The sequence below is a fragment of the Haemaphysalis longicornis genome, unplaced genomic scaffold (genome assembly GCF_048455015.1).
Source record: "Haemaphysalis longicornis isolate Haplotype H1 unplaced genomic scaffold, Haemaphysalis longicornis Haplotype H1 scaffold_2, whole genome shotgun sequence".
NCBI classification, from domain to species: domain Eukaryota; kingdom Metazoa; phylum Arthropoda; class Arachnida; order Ixodida; family Ixodidae; genus Haemaphysalis; species Haemaphysalis longicornis.
In genome coordinates, this window is record NW_027526295.1 from 118,789,377 (window position 1) to 118,811,721 (window position 22,345).

General features: G+C 48.4%; 1 pseudogene; it reads right to left on the minus strand.

Annotated features, from left to right (window-relative positions):
* Positions 1-2,726: 2,726 nt before the first annotated feature.
* Positions 2,727-22,345, minus strand: part of LOC144168247 (peptidase M20 domain-containing protein 2-like) — a 34,917-nt pseudogene continuing 15,298 nt past the window's right edge.

A 22,345-nucleotide genomic window follows, 5' to 3' on the forward strand; every position in this document is an offset into this window, starting at 1 on the left:
CGTGCCGGTTGTGATTCTACGTTTGCTGGTATGCTCGCGAGTTATATATATTGGGATTGTGGGACTTGTACGTGGAGTAAGGGCGTCCCTGTATGTACGGTGAATGTTGTGAGAGAGTGGCTGACTCACTTTCTTCGGTAGTTAGGGTTCCTTTAGCTTTGATTCCTTGTGCGGTGGCGGTGTAGTTTCTCGCCGAAGTGTGGGGAATGGGTCTTCAAGTTGTTTTTGGGTTATCTGTGGTGCGTTTTCATGTTTCCTGGGGCTCGGTACATATTTGTCCAGTGGCGCCAGGTATTCTCTGTGGGTAGCCCGTTCCAGTGTTCCCAGAGCGTGCTCGCCGATGCTGAGACGTTTCAGATAGGCTTGTTTACTTACAACAGCGTCTGCTACGAGTTTCTTGTGGCATGTGGCGTCATCCTATCGGTGTGGTCCGAAGCTGGTGACACACTTGATGATGCACGTATGAACCGCGTTCTTGTTGGAATGGCCGCAATTGGGACACCTGGTGAGGGTTGAGCAGGTACACACATTTGCTCTGTCTTCTAGTGTTAGGCATGTATAGCAGATCTGAGATTTGGGGTGGTGCGGTGTACAGCTGTGGACTGCACCACCGAAGCTCATAGGTTCCTGAGTATGTTATATCTTTGCGGCCCTATGAGGAGCTGCTCTAGGGCTCCCTTTTTCTACACAGTGGATGACCCATTGGGCGTTTCACGAGCGGCTAGGGCATACATGTTGACGGTGTGGTTCACTTGCTTGAAGCTTAGTTGAATGATATTAGGTAGCTTCTGATGGCGTTAGTGTTGTCGCTAGTAATGCAAGGATATCCTTGAAAGGCTCGATCGTCGCCATCATGCCTGCTTCTTCTTCAGGTGTGATATCTCCTGTTTAGCTTAGTAGTCGGTGTAAAGCCAGAGGTACTACTTGACTGAGTTGGAGACATTCACCCGCTCGGAAAATACGTTTCTCTGGCTCACCTTGATTGCGTTGTTGTACCGGGAGACTTTACTCATCTTCCTTCAGTTGGTATCGCATAGTAGCGTCTTCAACGGGGCCGGCGCTGGCCGAAAAGGTAGAATTTGGCGCTATGCCTAGGTCAGTCTCCCAGGCTGAAAGACGACTTTTGGCCGTAAAATCCCGGAAAATGATCCGAGGTCACTCCAAATTGGTAGACGGCCTTCGGAGATGATCCGGCACTTGCTCCAGTCCAGTGGACAATATTCCGATGAGATATACAATGATTGAGAGGTATTTCAACGGACCCGTGTGCCTGCGTGGCGATCACGCAAACGAAGAAGCATTTACTCTTCGGGGGCAATACTGAACTTCTTCATGTCTTCAAAAGCCTTGTTGAAAAAATCCATGCTTTCCTTTATGTCTTTTAGTTTCGTTCGGAGTTCACGAATTTAATTTTGAGACTCCCTGTCACTTACACGCTGGTTTTTGTACATCTTGTATCAAGAAATATAAGGAAAAAAAACACAAAACATTGTTTTGGCAACTGCGACAGCGCGGAACAAAGCTAATTACTTGCGAAAACAAGGCAATTTCATACAGCTACCTGCGATGCCAGAGACACTGGTTCAGGTGGCCGTCGGTACGCTGTCACAGCAGGCGAATGACCCGTCACTCTGATGGTCGCTGGGCTTTTATACAGGCTCGTAGGGGGTGGCGCCGATGCAGGCTTGCTTCCGGTGACGCGTCACTGAATGACGTGGTTGTCCGTACGCTGACACAGCTGCCACCCACGCACCCACTCTGACATCTTAAGAAAAATCTTACGTTCCGCTGCAACGTTTCTACAGCGCTTATTTACCTGTCTTCTCAGAACAAAAATTTGTACAATCTTCCCAGTTTGTTTTCACCTTCTAGAATGTGCGACATTTCTGGTCGTAGAATGGAAATACATAGCGTCATGTAGTGCCCCTTCACAGACTTTTCAATTTTCTGCAAACGTTTGCAAGCTTCTACTGGGACCGGCATATCTTTATTCCTGGCGTTGTACTGTATCTACACAGACTCTTAAAGTGTGGATTTCATGTGTCAACCTTATTACATTTTCCTGTCCATATATTGAGCTGTTCTTTGCAAGCTCGTAACTATCACGGTCACATTTAGTTTAGGGTTAAGTTCCTATCGCACAATTACTAAACCGCTCCTTCGCCTCCAAATGCCTTTTTTGTTCTTTTTGTGTAGAAGGTCGTAGCATATTTCTCGTAGTTCGGCAAGAGAAGTGCAATGCGCAGTGTTTAGGGTGTCCCTTCGCCTGCCAGTATTTTTTGAAGGTGGGGCCGTCGCGGCCGGCGTTCATCACTAGTCAAATGTTGTGTCCGGATGTGGAAAGCCGTATTTACACATCCACAAAATTGAGAATTGATGTTTCTTTGAGGGACGTAGTTACGACTAAAGTTGCATGACCAGTGGCTGAGGCTTTCGCAACCCATTTTTGGCCCTCATGAGAATGTGGACCCCCATTTTCTTACTCAGGAGGATCAGCGGTATGGCTCTACTCTATTCTGTGCTCTGATCCACCACTGCGTGTAACTATCCACGGGAATGCCCTGCCGTCATGCAGCTTCCCACTAGCGTTTGGCGCAGCCCTTCATTGTGTTAGGGGGTAAATTGTGACCTTCACTTAATTCGTTATTCACTTTAGCAAATAGTCCTCAGGATGGTGACATCAAAGCGTGACAAGTAGAAATAACTTTAACCCGGAGGCCCGCCAACATTTTATTTTGTGATGGCAATGAGGACGCTGTAGTGGCAGATTTATGACACACCGCTACTCAAACGAGCTTGTATTTCCATGTCAGACAGTGTTCACTCCTTTATCGCCACGTTGGGTGTGTTCGCAGAAAGGAACACCGACAGAGCAGCCTTCAAAGTAGTCCCAGGCTGCTTCCAGCAGTCTTCGATCGCGCAGTAGGTCGTACGCAGTCAGGGCCAGTGCCTTTCCCACGTCCAAAGCAGTCTCCTAGGATTCCCTGGTAACAGCGACGCGGCAAAACTCCTCCGTGTGGTTCATAACGGTGGACTCGATGCGGAATGTCGGGTGGAGGGTCGGCAGCCGGTGAGACACATTTCCCACGGCCGAGGAGGATCCCGTGAGCACCGTACGTGCGCATTCAGCGTCATCAAATGTCATTCCTGCACGATATGCATAGCTCTGAGTAAGTATACCTACAGTTTCGCACCATTTCAACCAAGCATTTAAGACTGCATTTGTGCTTTGAGAGCTCCCAACTTTTGCTGGTTGACAACTTGTTTTACCGGTACAACGTATTGCTGTCTTTTTCTTTCATCGCTATTGTTTCTGTCTCTTTTAAAGGAAATTACATCGACCAGCCTCTTTTCTTCTGCTGATGTGGCGTCACGCTGACGTGTCACGCTACTGCAAAGACATGGGTGCAAATCTCATCGGATCACACATCTGTTTTTAATTTGTATGCTCTTTACCGCAGCGTCCATTGGAAAAAAATCGCGCCAATCCACCCCGTGGATGTGGTTGGAAAGCAAAGCTGTAAACGGCACCCATAACGATTACTCATGCGACGTCACTTAAAATCACTCACATCGCTCTACAAATAGTAAAACCAGAGAGAAGTGAAATGCACTTAACCACACCATTTATTACTTCAAAGAGATATTCTTGGTAAGGTTAAATCAATGCATGATGCATGAACGGTGTTTGGTTGAGTTGTATTGGTGTAGCAAGAGTGGAAACTTTTTTTTTATAACATCAAAGTAAGCTCCAACCCGGTGTTAGCCGATCTGACTTCTCCGTATCTGCGCTGCGGACGGAGGCGACGAGACTTGCGGCTGAGAAGGAGGAGGTAGAAACACTTCTGTTCAGATTTCTGAACGGCCCAGAGTGCAGCCTTGGGGAGTGATTCCTTCTTCTGTGGGGCCCATATGCAGTCCGCGCGGCCTGTGTTCTGTCCACCTGCTGAAGCTGGGTAGGTAGAGAGAGCCTGGACAGCAGCATCTCCCATTGCTCTGGTTGGGTAGTCTACGGAAAGAGAGGAGGGTGCTCAGGGCTAAAGTCGCACACCCCGATTACGGGGCGGAGTATTCCTACTTCTGAGAAAAATTTACATTCAGCGTCGTAGCGATTAGGATGCATTACGTGAAGACGCGTAGGCTGTGGGAAGGAGCCCGGATTGTATGAGCCGTAGGGTAGTTTGTTGTTCTCTGGAAAGGTCAGGGTAAGGCGAAGGTACGGTGTGTCTAAAAAGGCGATAATGCTGGATTATCTCCCTGGACGTGACAAACGGGTGACTGTCCTCGTGCAGCTCCATAGCACGGGAGGTAAAAGCGCAGGCTTGTTGTGTGGGCGTATTTGTTGCCCTCCATTGAAGCGTGACGCGGTGTCCAGATGAGGTGAATGGAACCGTTTGGGGAGTGGTTTTTTAGCACGCACAGTGCAGGTCAGAACACCCAACCTGACTGGTAATTCCATTAGGCTTGCTGGGAATCCGTGACTACCCTGCGAACCCCTGGTTGAGTAAGAGCCAAGGTGATGGCTGCCTCTTCTACTGCCGTCATTTGTTGGGTCCTAAGCGAGGTACACGCAAGGAGGTTGGTTCTGGAGGTAGCCACGATGATGGCGTGTTGCTGCCCTCGATGTTAGGAGAAATCTGTGTAGATAACTGCATGATCCCCACCGAGGGTGGTGTTTAGCGCTTGAGCCCGTGCTTTTCGTTGACCCTCGTCATGTGAGGGGTTCATATTTCTAAGCACAAGAAGCATCTTTAGTTTTAGTCGCCAAGAGTCTGGGAGTACGTCAAGCGGAGTGACATTCTGGGCTGCCCAGCCAATCTGGTGAAGCATGCGGTTACCCACCGCAGTTCTGAGTCGGACCTTCTGGTTAGAAAGATGGGCTTCTATCAGCTTTTCCACGGTGTTGTGGAGCCCGTGCTAAGCACCCTCAGTGTGGACGCACTCATGAGAAGACCAATGGCCTGCTCAACCGCCTTTGTAATCATTATATAAAGCATCTCTATGTCTTCCTCGTCGAGAAGAAGATAGGGGTTTGTCGTAAGTAACTCTCGAGAGGACAAAAGCTTCAATTAATCGAAAGGTACCGGATTCTTTTAGGCCTCGCTTCTTGGTGGCAACTTGCCTGATCATGTGTACGATTGGATTAATGCTGTTTTTGAGGCGCTGCAAGGAGACGTCACTCTTGGTGTTAGCCTCGAGATGTAGGCCCAGGATCTTGATGCTAGGGTTTGGAGTGATAGCCCGGTCATCAAGGAGTATTTGAATGTATTCCTTTATTTGGCGTTAGGGTGGACGACAAGGAGCTGTGTTTTTTACGTGAACACTGGAGGCCACAGGCTTTAGCACATTGGCGTACTTAAAGTGAGATTCCATGAATTGGTGGGAGCTGCCTTTAATTTTTGTAACTCTTAGCACATAAGCAAGGTGCGCACAGGGCCGCTAGACGGGCGTGAGTGGTCGTGTGACCCTTTCACGTGGCATTCAGCGAGAAGGCAGGGGGTAAACCCGTAGATGTGCTTGTTGAGTACACCATTTGTCTTCTCGTGTTCGCGTGGGCTCGTAGCTGAATCGGTAAGACAACGGGCACTCGCTTTGTTAGTCTATTAGTTCCAAGTTCGATTCCCGGGGGTGCCAGGAAATTATTTTATTTGTTCGCTGGAGTTTTCTGGTGACACAAACGGTAGCGAAAGAACCGTTGGGGGGTAGAGTTAGAAAGCTTTGCTTTAAAACAACGGCGGTTTTTTGCAGAGTGGGGCAGTTGAGGCTCCCGCCCTAACACAAAGAACTTCAAACAGAACGCAGCACCCAATTCTGCCTTTTGAAATATAAACAGGTGATTTTGTACCGCCCGATATCTTTATTCTTGTTTTTTTGGCGTTTCATTCAATAATTAAAATTTGCGTAGCATTGCCTGCTCACAATACCGTCCCGAAAGATCTCGCGCCCTCCCTCCTTCCGAGCTCCTTAAATACTTACCGTACGTCTCGGCGTGTCGTTCATAAAGCCTGATCAGAGGTTCGTTCAGATTCATGTGCTTGCAGGTGGAGCCACGATCAGTCACGCTGACCTGGCATCCCGTAGCCCTTGCTGCCGCCTCCATGCAGGCCTCTAGGTCACGGCGAATGTTCAACAGACGCTTGGTGCTCGACGACCGCACCCTGAACTGAAGCCCGCTGCGCACAACCTCCAGTTCATTAGTCGCTTCCGTTCGCATTATGACTCCTCCACAAAGAGTGTGAGGTGCACGCGTTCAACGTTTATTACTTTGGTTGCGCCAAGGTGGACCTGCAACTCAACCCCCAGAGCATGAACAGCAGTGTGTTTGTGCCATCACGTAAAGTGTAACCACTAGTGAGAGTTCTAGTGCGCTGGGTTTGTATAGTTAGTTGGTGAATGCAAAATCGGAACCACACTACAATCCTGAAAGGCTCGCTGCAAGGTCCGTTTTACTAGCGGCGACTTGTTTGCAAATTATTTTTACACTTTTAAATGCGCAATGTGAGGAACGCGTCGAGCATAACGTGTATTATTACCGAAAAGATATTCCTTGGGGCACACAAGTCTACTTAGGTGTTTTGCAATGAAGGAGAAAGCCTGTCGATAATTATTCGCGACTTGTTCACCGCTAACATCGTATTTTCATCTTTCTTCGCTTTCGTTTCTTCATATTTTGGCGCAAATTGCTGCCAGCTATACTCGGTGACAACTTAAGAACGGCACCAGAAGTTGCCGCTGTGCCTTATCACCGTAGCCGGATGTTTCTCCGTGCGGCGCAAGTAGGGCGTTACTGGGAATATTTTGAACATGGTGTGAGCCGTTCCCGTGATTTTTTGGACTTAATATGCTTATAAACGACTCCAGTGACGACAAACAAACGGCGTGAGACAAGGCAGACGATATCACGCATTCATAGCAAACCCCTTTCAAAACGCGCGCGCACTGACATCACGGGTCCGGCGCTTTGGCGGAGTGATACACTACATGAAGTGGTGCCGTTCTTACGTTGTAACAGAGTATAGTTTTCTTCTACACCGCGTTTCTCCTCTTTCTTCGCTTTCGGGTCTTCGTCTCGCGGAGCGAATTACGTCATCAAGCAGACTGGCACACCCCAGAGCTTCCCCAGCTTCAGGGATCTGCGCCGCCCGTGTGCACTGTTCTACTCGCGTCCCACCACGTCTAGGTGTAACGCGGCCCGCACTATCCTTCTAAGCTTTTGCTTTTCCACGTTATGTATAAGTGAATTTCTTTAGAGGGGACGCTTTATACCCTCAATGCTAATTGCTGGGCCGATTACTGGTTTACCCCCAAAGAGGGCATATGGCCTGAAGAAAGGGACATGTTTTATTGTTTATTGTTGTTTATTGGGTGGTGCCCACCAACAGCACTAGGCCTTCTTGGTGGTGCACACAAAAAGGACAGGGCGACACACAGATAAACAAACGGTAAAACATGGAGACTGGTTATGAAGTGCAGGGGTCACAAAGTACATAGTACCACCGCACACGCGCGTGCTCGCAGGCACGCACACGCACTCACACACACGTAAGCACGCACGGTTAAAGGAGAGGTTTTTCGAGTGTATGTAATTGTAACGGTCTTTGATGGATTCAAATCTAAGTAGTTAGTTTTGCACCAGAGGGAGATTGCTTGTACGTCGCGTTGAAGCTGGGAGCAGTCCGCCTGTGATCCCACTGCGCGATAGAGTTTCATGTCGTCTGTAAACTGCAATAGAGATGAATGCTTTATAATTAACTGCACATCATTCACAAATAAGTTAAACAATAAAGGACCGAGAATAGAGCCCTGGGGAACCCCGGACGGTACAGTGAAGCTGCGAGACTTAGCACCAGCGTACTGAACAAAGTTTGTTCTCTTTTTGAGGTAGGTTGCAAACCACTCGCAGAAAGCAGGAGCCAAGCCATAAGCAGACAGTTTGCGAAGGAGCAAATCATGGTTTACGCGGTCGAAGGCCTTGCTGCAGTCGAAGTAGATGGCATCCATTTGTTGACGTGAAAGTATGTACTTGCTGGCGTCACTCAGAAAGCAGGCAAGGTTTGATTCGACGGACCGGGCAGGTATAAAACCGTGCTGATTACTATGAAGTAGGGGCCGGATTTTGGACAAGAGATAACGGTGTACTACTTTTTCGAAAACTTTTGAGGAAGAACAAAGGAGAGATATTGGTCGATAGTTCCCAGGCACCGACGCATTTCCGGACTTATGGAGAGGAAAAACAACGCCGGGTTTCCAATTTGTCGGAAAGTGCCGCTCTTCAAGCGAGAGACAAAAAATGTGGCAGAGCAACGGCGCGAAAATGGCAGAGCAGCCTTTTACAATGAAGCATGGGATGTTGTCATGGCCTGAGGATTTCTTTAAAGGTAGGCTGCGTATAGCAGCCGTGACATCCAAAACGGTTATGTTGGGCGTGTGTATGACATCACCTATCTGCGCGAGCAGAAGCGTGAAGCCGCTGTCGCGTGACGAGGAGTACGCGGACAAGAAGTGTTTTGTGAATATTTCAACAATGCTGGCTGGGTCGGAAACGATGGTGTCGCCATCCTGCAGAGTAATCCGCTCAGGGGCCTTTCTTGTGCGCGTGCTAAAGGTCCGCCAGAAGTCGCTCGGGGATCGGGTTGCTCCAGCGGTGGTAACATGCCAAGGCAGGTGAGTAGTAGCGCTCATTCGAAAGTGTTAAGGCGGATCGCGTGCCAAAGCATATATTCAGCGGCAAGATTCAGAAGCCCGTCAACAATGCGAGGCGACAGAGGGCGTTCCGCTGGACATTCATACTTTCGCATTCACGACCCATCAGAAGTGCTTAGATGTCCTCTGATTTTTCTGTTTGTCACGCCGTTTTTACTGTTCATTAACTGACGTCGGTATGGCGGCAATCCTTCTAGTCGCAAAGAGGAAATGCAATGCATGGTGACCGCATTTTATAACGCGTCCATAAAAAATCATAAATTCCGTGCTTTTATGTCAAAATCTTCAGGAATAAAACAGCCCTACACGCTTCCACGAACAACTGTGGATTCACTGTAGTACTTGCCGATTTGGCCGCAAAATACAAATATTTTTCCTCATCTTCCGACCTCTACAAACAAGGTCAGGTTCTATATATGCTCCATTTACATAGATTAGAAATATCTTGTAATACGCTATAGGTAGAATCTAGATAAACGTAAACTGCTTAAACAGAATTGCCGCTTCAGCGGAGCAGCAGCCTGTAAGTTGGTTGGGTTTGTATTCAGATAACGTAAAAAACATTTGAGTTATCCGGACTAAAATTTCTGCGTCTCCGTGTAAACGAAACCTAAGATGAAACTTCTTGTCATACCCTTTGCATAAACATCAGATTTTTTCGGTTTCGGCTGTTTCGTTGTTTTTAGCCCAATTGACCTCGTAAACCTTGTCTCGTTAGTAGGCAGCAGTGTTAGCGCGGCGAGTGCGACATCGCAGTTCTTGTTCTTGCCGTTCGATCTCGATTCAAGTCGCAGGGCATACCTCCTGTCGCCTCGTTCATGCAATCGTGGTACTATTTGTGCTTCATTACAGTGATTCCGTCTTCTGAATTCGGTGGTTCGTCAGCACTCGCGAAGTTGAGGCCCCTAGCCTCAGCTTAAGTGGCGGCACAGAAGCGTGCACATCATGCGCTTACGTTATAAAACAAGACCGGCGCCATTCTTTACATAAGAAGTGGCTCTTACACGACGACGACACTCGCGACGACGCAGGGTGTTCCAAAAAGCAGCTTCACGAGGATCCCGAACGGCAAGGAGAAGCTACGGGATGATTGATTGATTGATTGATTGATTGATTGCAGTGTTCAACGCGCCGACGCAACGCAGGCGATAAGGCACGCCGTAGTGGAGAGCTCCGAACTAATTTTGTTCATTGATTGATTGATTGATTGATTGATTGATTGATTTATTGATTGATTAATTATTGAGTGCAGCGTTCAACGCGCCGACGCAACGCAGGCGATGAGGCGCGCCGTAGTGGAGAGCTCCGAATTATTTTGACCATCTGGGGATCTTTAAGGGGCTCCGAAATCTCGTACAAACGGGGGTTTTTTTTTCGCCTCTATCAGAAAAACGGCCGCCGCGGCCAGCTACGGGATGGCTTCGAAACTTCGTGATTCGGGCCCAAAAAAGCGTGTGTGATGAAGAGGCGGATGAGGAGGATGAGCCGGAAAGTGGATATGAAGAGATAGCTATCCTAGAACATACCACACCTGAGGGGACAGTCAGCTGTGTAGTAGTTAAGACATTTTTTTCGGTAGGAACAAGGATCTAATACCCGGTCCACAGTTTACCGGCCGTGGAAAAACGATCTTGAAGATGCAGTTGGAAGAAGACAAACAAAAAATATTTGATCCATTTTAGTGCACACTGACTAATTGGGGCGAAGTAAACTTTGCGAATACTGCGCCTAAACCTGATGTTATATTCTTGCTTTGTGAAAAACTATACTGTACATTCACCTTCTAGTGCGTAGGGTTTCATGAAATTGTACTGAGAGTGTGTGCGCACATAAATTTGCACTTTTGCACATCTGTCTCAGTAAACGGAATTCCTGCTAATTGGAACAAAATTTTTCGGTCCCTTGAAGTTCCTTTTATCGGGAGTCTACTGTACAATCCACGCACAAGCCATTCTTCTAAAATACTCCCTCTTCATTTAAAAAGCCGACAACCCAAACTCAAACTGCTAGCACTAGGAAAACCGGGTTACAGTTACAAGTTGCTAACTAAACAGAAACCGGAAGCTATTAGAAGCACCCTTACCATGCATTCGAGATTCTTGATCAAGGCGTGCTCTCAACAGAGACAGGTTGGTGCAAGCCAGAACGGCGGCGTCCATTGCACTCGGTACCTTGCCTGCCTCTTTATCGGGTGCATCGAAGACAACTTCAACCTGTGCGCAAAAAGCAGAAATAGTTCACGAATAGCTTCACCTTTGACACAGTAGGCATAGAACCTTAAGCGCAGTTCCAGCCATTGTAAAATCTGCTGAAACAGCAGAGATGCGGTTCTCTTGTGTCTGCCCGAACATCAACGGGCGCTCACCCGACAACGGCAGCTCCATCGCCGTGCAAATTCTACGGCTACCACTCCCTTGCGGTAGGGAGCGGCAGCCCAACGTGAACGGTGGGAAGCTCCCCCTATCCCCCTTTCCTAGTGGGACGGAGAGGAACTTGCCTTTGCGAGACCACTGAGCCCTCTATCGGTGGGTTTTGGAATCGCCGGCGAGGCGTTGTTCAGACTCACCGAAAGAGTCCACCGTTTGGTCTGGGAGCCTTCTCCTACCCATGCGTGACGCACGACCTACAGCCTACGGACGAAAAGCTTCGACCGACAACAGCTGCGCTGTTAAAATCGAGCAGCAGTAGCCAACACAAGATTGTATTTCGTCTGCGCGAGTGATCGTCTGTGTGGACGGGATCGCGCAGGGATTAAAAAAATGAAGTGCTCAGTAAGTTCAGAGTGCCGTGCCATGGCCCCACCACACTTCTGAATCTTCTGAATCCGGACTCACAACCACTCGCTGTGGCACTGCCGGTGGCTATCCTCCAGCACCGAAGGCGGTAACTTCTATTGCGCCTTGAGAGGCGTATAGGGGCATTATGAGCCGTTCTAAGGACCCCGCATCTGTTCACCTTCGGCCACGTCACACTGCAGAACAGGGGAGTGGTGTAGCTCTGTTGCGGATTTGATTCCCATAAAGGTATGACTGCTCGAATTTTATTGGCATACTTCGAAACACTGATTCAAATCCCGCATACGTTGCACATTACGGTGACAATGGTAGTTACACAAGTTGGTTTTAGAAAAGCTGGTTACCCAGCTCTGCGAGGGTAAACATTTCGCTATTGTTATTTTTCCAGGGTCCTATTGCTACATTTGTCAAAATGATATAGAAAAAGTCGTTTCTGCAACGCCGCTTGTGCTCTGCCACCGACCGTGCATCTTGCCGACAAACCAAGGCGCAGAACGGTCCTGTTTTCCGGTTGGACCATGGGCGCCGCTTCTACGTCATTGAAAGCTCCGGCACGTAAGAGGAGCTCCTTCCCCATTCCACCTTCTTCACCGGGGGTTCCCAGCACAACGACCTGCAAACAGCAAGAAATAAAAATCTAACATATAAAACCCACCTTCCTTCACTCCAAGGTGTCGCCAATCTTTTTGCTGAAGTCGCAAGTGTTTATAAAGACTCAACCATTAACAGGAAAGCTCCTGTCGTGGTCTATTCCAAACATTTATTGTTGCAGTAAGGCAGAACACTGGAGTTGGAACCAAAGTCAACTTGTAGCATGTATGCTACTTAACGTGAATGTCCTTTTTTATTGCTCATTTACTGTGGTGTTATTTTCTTGTGCTCAGCTAGCGTCGCTTACGAACCATCAAAGGAAGAATGAGCTGCTGCACCATGGGCCCGCAATGCGTTGACCTTGGCCCTGAACGTTCGCAGAATTGAAACGAACAGCGATGTCTTAGTAACACACCACAAGGGTAACTCTGTTCATCCGTTTGGTCGTCCCCACCAGTATACATACTGATGCCGTGAGCGTGCCGATCTTAAGCTGTGCGTTTTAAAGACGGCAGTTCTGTTTGGGCTTCCTAAACCAAAATATTGAGGCCCGTCTGTCCGTCCATCCGTCCGTCTGTCCGTCCGTCTGTCCTGACGCGCGCAACAGGCTGCGTGTTACAACTACGCGCCACAAAGCCACGCCCACGTGCTGACGTCCCTCGGAGCTTGGCGCGTCACACACAACCCGCTCTTTTTGTATGGCAACGTCTTGTTTGAGGATGTACCGCACCGGTCGTACCACAGCGGTACACTGCTTGGAATGTAGGAAGTGAGGGCACGTAACGACCAGAGTGTCGTTCAGCATACAGAGTGCGGCTAAAGTGAAGTTTTATTTTATTTGCGCATGCGGCATGGCCGCGGCTCGCCAACGGCGGCCACAAACGGCGGCCACGGCGCAACGCTTTCCGCTCTAACGGAAGATAAAGCGCTGCATGCGCGTGACGTGTACGGCTGTCACTGACACCAAAGCGTTGGCATGGCTTTGCAGTGCTTGACAGCCGCCGGGCTCCAGTTTAGCGCTTCCGGGTGGCTGTAGCTGTGGGCCCCCAGTTCTAGAGACAATTACATGCTCGTAAATTTAATGGCGCTTATCGGTTTGACTGATGATTCTCTACAATCACCACAGTACAAGATACCTACCTGCAATAATTATTCCAATTAAATCAATTTTTATTTTCAGACAAAAGTGGGTGGTTTCTTGGGAAAAAGGTGCATAAGCAGCTTGACGGAGTCCAACAAACCTATGAAAAGGTAATTAACAAATGGTAGGTAATTATTGTCATCAACAACATTTGAAACCCGTTTCATAGCGCTTGCCATGACCCTTGATCACTTCGCGCAAGAAAAACAATTTTACGTCAATCCTTTTTTTTTCATGACCTAAAATTGTTCCCTTAAACGCCCATTACATAAAGCTGCCCTTCAATACGAATCATGCGGGCGATCCACTTGCGATGCACTTGTGGAAAAGTTGCCGTAAACACAGGCGCACACACATCTGGCAACTGCTTCAAATCATCACGGAATGACAGGCGGTCAGATATGGAACACGAATACTCGAAGTGATTATATAGAACACAGATACCCGGACTGATTGCGCTGAAACCGCTTGTATAGAGGTTTAATTGCTGGGTTAAAACGCTCAGGACACTGCTTATCTTTATCGATTTCTTCTCTCTCGAACGCTGTGAAGTCTTATCTACAGCGTCTCCTCGATTCATTCCATAGTGTTATCAGGCCCTGAACATAGCTCTCGAAAGAAGTACTTCGGTCATGAACGATTTCCAAGGAGCCGTCGCGATTTATCTACCACACCCGCTCAGGGCTATCTTTTATTAACTTATTAGAATTCTGTCGACAGATATCAGTCGGCGAGAGATGCTATCTCAGCGCTCGGTCGTGGTGCCTGACACGGAAGAGTGGTCGCGGTTGAGCATTATCTAGTTCTCACGTGCGGGCAAACTCGAAATAAGTAATAGGCATTTTTCCCTCCCCAGTTGTCACTCCCTTTTGTTATAATAGTGCGAGAACATTAAGCGGCCTATTAAAAAAGCCAGCGTGGACCATCGCCGTCTGTTGCATCGAAACGGCGCATAAAATTGCCGACGACGCAAGCAGAATAAGGAGTAATGAGACGAAAAGAAAACAGAGTAAATTCGGGTCTGGTTACAAGTAAGACTATGGCCACAGAAATTCTAATCGAGCTAGCATCCCTGCTAGCTCGCGATAGCATGATTTAGCTTCAGAAATGTGCACCTAGTGCGTGAGTTGTGGACGTCGAATCAGAAAACATCGACAACCGGTACGCACGGGTCGACGTAGAAGCTTTACAATTACTGTCATGTCGTTGGGCGCAACATTGTGGTAACGTCATGTTGATGTTTGACGTAGGCACAACAACAAACCCACTCAGGCGCAGTGGCCAGTAACGATGACCGGTACCGTCACAAAAGGCCGTTTCGCCAATTACTATTTTTAAGTCTTCTATGAAGCCTGCTCAGTTGGGTGCTTTACGCAGCAAAGCTGCACCTGGGCTTATCAGGCTCTGTGCAGTGCATGTCCTTGGAATAATTTCGGCTACCTGGAGGTCTTTGACATTCGCTGATAGCTGACGACATAGTTCTTTTAAACGGTCTTTGTTAGATCCGAGAAAACGTTCGTCGGGCGTGCTAGGGACAGCGTTTAATTATCGGCAGTATACTTTCGAAACGCGCTCCTCAGTGGCTTAGACCCGCCGCGGTGGCTCAGTGGCTATGGCGTTGTGCTGCTGAGCACAAGGACGCGGGTCGGTTCGCGGCCGCTGCGGCCGCTTTTTTGATGAAAGCGAAAAGCAAAAACGCCCGCGTGTCCGACATTTCGGCGCACATTAAAGATCTCCAAGTGGTCAAATTTAATCCGGGGCCCACCACTACGCCGGGCCTCATCGCCTGTGAAGCGTCGGCGCACTAAAAGCTACAATCAATCAATGAATCAATCTTCAGTAGCCTGGTGTGTGACCCGAGAGTGCCGCATTATGTCACGTTTCCAGAAAAAAAAAGAGGCCGGTGCATGATATTGTTCTTCGTAAGATACACCCCTGGATGAGTATACGCACTCAAGTAAAAGGACACTTTCTTGTATCGATTTGGTAGGGGAATCGTGAACCGTTTCCTCAACGAAAATTCATGACCGCTTTCCAGTTTCGCACAGGTGACGATGGAGACTCATGGCCAGAAAGGGAAACCGCTTCCTCTACTACGCCCTCCAAACTGTGGGTTCACCTTCTCAGAACTGGTATTCGCCTTTCGGCTCATGTCTCGTCCGTCGCTAATTCATTACTTTTCGGTATGAAGCTTATAACCACAATGTTGCTAATATCTCTTTTAAAGCGTCTGGTCTGCTACCAGGCGTCATTTATAAATCTGTGTTAGAGTTGGGATAAGGAGTTTGACAGCTGTTTGAGAGGGAGAGAACTCTTTATTAAAGGCAACCTGTACCACTTTCTAGAAGCGCTTTCACTAGTATTTCCTTCGCATCTGGAACCACTTCGAAAGATATAGTTATCGTACCCACTGAGCGGCACTGTGTGATTTGCTCGTCGCAACAGATACGGCTTCCATTTCTGCTTTGTTTTTGTGGGTTTACTTTAAGTTGATATCGAAAAGCGTTCATTGATGTAACTGAATGAAAACCGGCCAACAGCCGCTACATAGAATTAGTGACGTGATCCGGGCCGTCGAAGAAAGTCAAGACTAGGGAAGAGGGAAAACCTTTTTGAGTGAGTTTACAAGTTGTCTGATGAGTATAGAGCAATACCTTTTGGCTCAGGTACTTTGCGACCCCCTAATCTCATTACTGGGTGTGCTGGGTGACTGCGTTCTGCAAGCACTAGGAATTTCACAAAAAGTTCAAAAGAGTGTTGCGGGGCTCATTTAAAGAAAGCAAAGACGTCAGGCGGTCACTGTTCGCCAACATACTGCGTTGTGAGGATGGGTAGCAGAGATTGTATGACATACCGAATGCTACCCCAGCTGGGAGAGGTGCCGCGAGGTACCCTAGTAGAGAGAGGAGGGAGGCGCGCGAGGATTCCCTCTCCCCAGTCAGAGTGACATGATATAGGAGTTGCAAAACTCCCCTGGGGCCGATGCATCAAAAAACGTCCTTTCGATTGGTTCACTGTAGTGGGTTTTCTGTAGAGTGCCGCCATCTGTTGGTGACAACATAAACTGTACAACGTGCTTCGCCGCTCGACTAACTGGGCAAAAAATGGTATTTCGGTGCTTACGGAAATTTGTACTGAAGTAGGCCAATGGGTTCAACCATGCAAGTGTTTTATATGCATTCGAAGCAAGAGTAGGGGGAAAAACGCGACCGTGTGGTCATCGAGATGCGTCGTCGCTTGCTCATTGTCGTATGCGGTGTGTAATCGGCGGTCTTACTGCGGCAAAAAGGATTAACATTTCTCCTCGACGGCTTAAACCAAGCCTGAAAGGATTTTTTAGAGCCGCTTCATCAGCTAATGAATTAGTTTTGGCGTATACAGTGGGCTGTAGGCCGAGCGACAACGGCAAATTTAGTATGTAGCGAAACCATCGCCATCGTCATCATGAGCGCCACAATCGCCATCAGTGGTGCTTGCTCGGCATCATCAGCGGTGCCACGCGCCACGGACAGTTGGAACGTGATTCAGCAGCTGGGTGGCCGCTCGTTCTGGCTGGGCCTGCGCGAACTAAAAAAATGTGGGGAGCCGCATCCGCTTCACGCCTGCTTCCTACAAGTACTTCAGGTAGGACCTATTTTGGGCACGAATGACCGCGCAAGCGGCAATTGGTAGGGGAAGTTGTGCAGGCGCCAAAACAGTCGCAAACGTAATAACCGGAGTTGGGAAAGCAATGAAGAAGTTATGAAAGCACGAAATTAAAGAGTTATGCACCTTTAAAATAAAGTTATAACATTAGGTTGTCAGTTGGAATAATCAATGTGTTTTTCGGATGATGCATACGGTGGACACTGTGGCGCTAGTGTATTCACAAAATTATATGGTATGCGTGGCCTGCAGAAAAGAAAGAGAAACTATGCGGCACGCAGTGTTAGAATGCGAGGGTATCCATGCCAATCTACACGAGGGAAATGTTAAGCTTCCAGAAGAAGGGTAGCACAGAGAAAGTTAACTTCGAGGCTGTTGAGGCGACGGAAAGAAAATTAGAATGCTGGTGGACGAAAAGCAGAGAGGGGAAAATTGCCTAGGACAGTTACCACGGGTAACAGGAAAAACAAGTATTTTGTGCCTAATAAGTTTTTTGTGCCTTCCCTAAGCAGAACTACTTGTACACCAAAAGTAATAACCATAGGTATATTAGTTCTTTCTGGTTAGATGACACATCATCACCCCGCTACAAATGAGAAACTAATAGCGATCATCAATAATCATCACACAAAAATTGGGGGAGGGGGGAGGGGGGTCCAGGTGCGGGCTGTTTTTTGAGGCGGAGTTTCTCAACTGCCTACATCGGAGAGCTGTGGCCCCGGTAAGGAGGGGGCGTTGTCAGCGCCGCCGTGCCCCGAGCGGAGGGTTTTACGCCCCCACAGAATGAAGTAGGACGGAAGCGAGACGGAAATATTGAAATGCGAAAAAGCGGTTGGCGTCTGGATTTGAGTATGTAACACAAAAAGTCCGGTTGACATGAAAACATGACCATTTCATTTATTCATGAAGGTCTTAGTGACGCCTGTATTTATTGATAATAAACTAAGGCCGCTGGCGCCTACTGCTGAGGTGGTCGTGAAAGCCGCGGCCTGCGAATAGCTTTGAAAGTTACATAACCCATGTTGAGGCACTCGATTTACAATGCCCAGCAGTTTCAAACACGATAATTGTTCGTGGACTGCTTAAACGGAAACTTTTGGTCTGCCCCCTTGTTCTGCCCCGATACAGCAATCCGGCCAACTTCTAAAGTTCAAAGTATTTTTGAACGAGCGGTTTAAATAGCCAAAACCTTTCCGCACCTCTAAATGTGGAAACGTACTTTGTACACACTTGAGCTATAACATCAATGCACAACTGGTACTCGCAGTGTTTTTTTAATTAGGAATTAATGAGTGAATAAAAAAATTCACAGCATTACAACGGGGTGAATGATGATGAGTGGGCGAAGCTCCTGAGGGGAAATCATCGGTAAAACCATGCCACTTCAGTGAAAGTTCGCCCACTACATCTCTGTCTGAACGTAACGTCTAGAAAGTCTCGCTTAAACCGCGCGTCGGCACCTTGGGGCTGAGCTCGCCTGATGCGTTTTGCAGACGCCTCACGAGCTCTCACTGCATCGGGGTCTGCCTGCCGATACGCGCGCTTTCTCGTCGCTTTCCGTTCTCTGACGTTTTGGAGATCCTCTTCGCGCCGCAGCCGTGCCGCTTCGCGTACGGCAGGGTCCTCGCACCGTTGCCGTGACGCTTGGGCCTCTCGTTCTCCAACGCTGGGATCTTGGCGGCGTCGTCGCGCAGCCAGACGACACGCTTCGGCCTCCCGCACTCGTACGGCAGGATCTTGGAGGCGGCGTCGCGCAGCTTCACGGAGCGCTTCTGCCTCGCGGGCTCGCACATCTGCAGCCTTATCCATCGGGCGACTCCGAGCGCGCGCCAACAGCGAACGGATTTTATTACAACGCTTCCGGGCATCTAGTAAACAATCCAAGAAATAAACTCGAGGTAGCCACGCCATCTAGTAAACAATTCAAGCGCATCTTTTCATCATATACAAGTACCGCCATCTAGTAAACAATCCAAGAACTAAACTAGAGGTAGCCACGCCATCTAGTAAACAATCCAAGAACTAAACTAGAGGTGGCTACATACATACGTCGAGGATGGACAGACCCACGCCCTTAGGAGCTTCGCCCCTAAAACGTGCTTTGAAAACAATAGTTTCACTCAAAATTACAAAAACAAAGGCACGCGCGAGCCTCGACCTCGTGGCAGTGTTCCAAATTCAGCATTAACCGAGGTATCGAGTAGATTGGTGTGAGCAGTGGAACACGGGAAAATTGAATTGACTGTAGTGAACCTCCTCCGTGTTTATTGTGGGAGGGGCGACACCGGAGGGGAAGAGACCGAGGGGTGGACGGGAGAGAAAAGAGAGACATTTGCCTGGCAGAGAAAGACGCCAGAAGGCTTCTTTCAACGACATTTTCAGCAATGTGAGCGGATACGCGCCTGGTTTTGTCTGCTTGTGCGCCTGACACCTCCAGGACGCGCGCAACGGTTTACGTCGATCTGCACTTGACCAGACCAGACGATCCAGACAATCACTGAAATATTTCTGTTTCATAGCTTTGTGCCTTGTTAAGATTTTGTTAAGACATATTAGTAGAAATTAAGAAGAAGCAATGGACGTGGGCAGGGCATGTAATGCGAAGGCAAGATAACCGTTGGTCATTAAGGGTAACAGAGTGGATCCCTAGAGACGGCAAGCGTTGCAGAAGTGGCAGAAAGTTAGAAGGGCAGATGAGATCAAGAAGTTGCGGGGATGAATTGGTCACAGTTGGTACAGGACCGAGGTAATTGGAGAAGAATGGGAGAGGCCTTTGCCCTGAAGTGGGCGTAGATAGGCTGGTGATGATGATGATGATGATGATGATTTCGCTTGAAAACATCAGTGCGGCCTCAATACGGCCTGTATGCAATTCCCGCAGCTAGGACGTTTTGGTCGGGCCTCGGTATTCGGACTAAATGCGAAGCTCCCAATACGCGCACTCAACCACTCCGCCATAACCGGAGCTTTGTAGCGGCCAATTCCGCCATAGAGCGACATTCTTAAGCGAAGTAAAGAACTGGCAAACATTTCTTTATCGTACACACGGCACCTCAAGGGCTCGCCAAGACTATACTCACTTTTCCGTGCAGAGAAGACCCAGGTAGCTGCCGTTCGTGGGAGTTCATGAGCTCTTGTACGGCAACCGCTGCAGCCAGCGCACTTTCGGCGATTAGGTTGTGCCCGCACGCATGGCCAAGCCCGGGAAGGGTGTCATATTCGCAGAGCAGTGTCATTCGCAGAGCAGCGTATGTATTTTAGTTTGTATTTTCGTATGTATTTTCGTATGTATCATTTTACACCGCGTACTTAACCGATGCGCTCTTGTGCCCATTTGCTGCTTTCATGCAATTATCGTATGTACTCAAAATTGAGGGTCCCCTTTCAGTCTTCTGACTCTGGGACCCTCGTCTGTATACCAATATGTTTGTGTTGCTTTCATGGAATAAACCACAGGAAAGCCGGCTGCAATCGGACGAGAAGGCCGGATCGCAAACCAGGCGAACCCGGTAATGTGGTCAGTACAATAGAACGTCACTTCAATTCTGCTGTACCCTAACCAAACTTGGGCCTTGTTTCGTGGTATGCGCCTATTTACGTGACCGTTCAAGGGCCATTAAGATCATATGGGAATATTCTACGCATGCTGCGCCAGAGAGAACTAACACATGCTTCGTTAACTTTGACTTTGCTGCCATTGGCTTTAATTCAACGCGGAATTGTCGCAGTGGGAGCGGGTTAGGATGAGAATGTACACCGGCCCAATTTTTTATCAACATCACGGCAGCATCGACGATTCATGGTGACCCGCGCCGTATACGCCTCGAGCTTCGCGATCGCTGCGCCGCCTGCCGCCGCTTCTCCGCGGCGTTGACGGGATTTGCGCTGCGTGACTGATAGGGGCTCGTGCGGTGTTTTGGTTCTATTTCGCTTCTTTTCGCCTTTCCGCGCCCTAAAAAAACTTGTTATGGTGACGACTATAGGCAAAGAGTACGTTTAGGTCACTTAAAAAGCAGCTGCGTCTTCGCAGAGTACGCGATCGCCTGCAAGAGCCATCCGGGGACGCGGTTCTGCGCGCTTCGTCGCCGCTCTTCCGGGCGTCGGCGACGGCAGCAACATATCACCCATGTCACCTCCAAAACATCAGGCACAAATGAATTCTACTGACGCCTCGTTTAGACCTGATACTGGCACAATGAGAGGTTGGCTTTATTTTGCAGCGTGGACAACGAATGCGGCTTCGTTTCGCATATACAGTGTGTTGCGACGATAACTGGAACACTTTAAAAATTTTTCCTGAGCGATCCGCCGCTCTGTTCACGCTCAAACTTCACACAAAGGTCGCATTTTGTGGTCTATTTTGTTTGACACCGGGAACAACAACGATAGTTACCTGTTTATTCTGAAAATAAATAAAAACGATTTTCGCCTATGGGAAAATGGCGGCGATTTGGACGTGCGAGCCCGAAAACCGGGTTTTCTGATCGTCTGTTAGCTCATTTCTAGGTGCATTTTCTGATCGTCTGCTGCACCATTTGGCTCCGTACGTGAATCCCAAACATGCGTTTCACTCTGCAGGTGGTTCCGTCGTTCCAACAGCAACTTGCGCTGGCTCGCACGTCCAAATCAGCGGCCATTTTCCCATAGGCGAAAATCGTTTTTATTTATTTTCAGAATAAACAGGTAAGTACCGTTGTTGTTCTCGGTGTCAAACAAAATAGACCACAAAATGCGACCTTTGTGTGAAGTTTGAGCGCGAACAGAGCGGCGGATCGCTCAGGAAATTTTTTTAAAGTGTTCCAATTATCGTGGCAACACCCTGTATACGCCGCAGAAAGATATGTTTCGGGGATGTGATTACCCAACCCCGGACAATAACTTATGCCTTTTATAAGAATATAAACCATGCGAAAATGTAAAGTATATTCCAAGCCTGTGCGTCGTTAAATATGTGCCCACACACGCCATACAGCAAGAACCAAGGAAATGAAACTACAGAAAAATAAATGCTGTGCCAATGCGGAATTTAGAAACATAATAGCTCTAACGGAAACGAAAAAAAAAAAACAGTGCAGCTTCTGGCATGCTAAAGACGTTCGTCTAAACTTAAGCCAGGTAGGTTTCACTAGGCCAACTATACGCGAAATGCTATTTCGCGAGAAATCGGTGGGAGGGGGGGGGGGGGGGGCGGGGAGGGGGACGCCGTGTACAAATGCGGAGCGCAATCAAGCAATGAACGTTTTAGTAATCCCACACATAAATCTCGCGTTCACTTTCCTTTTGTTTTTCTACTTCAACGAAGAGCTGATCGTACGGCGGACGAATTTTTGGAAGTATACAGGGTAGGCTGTTCAATAAGCGATGAAATGTGTCGTTGGAAGAGTGTGGTATGTGATAAGGCCCCCTGATTTCAGTTTCTAGTTTATTCTGGAGGCTCCCTGTGCCATATGACGATATTTCGAAGAAGCAT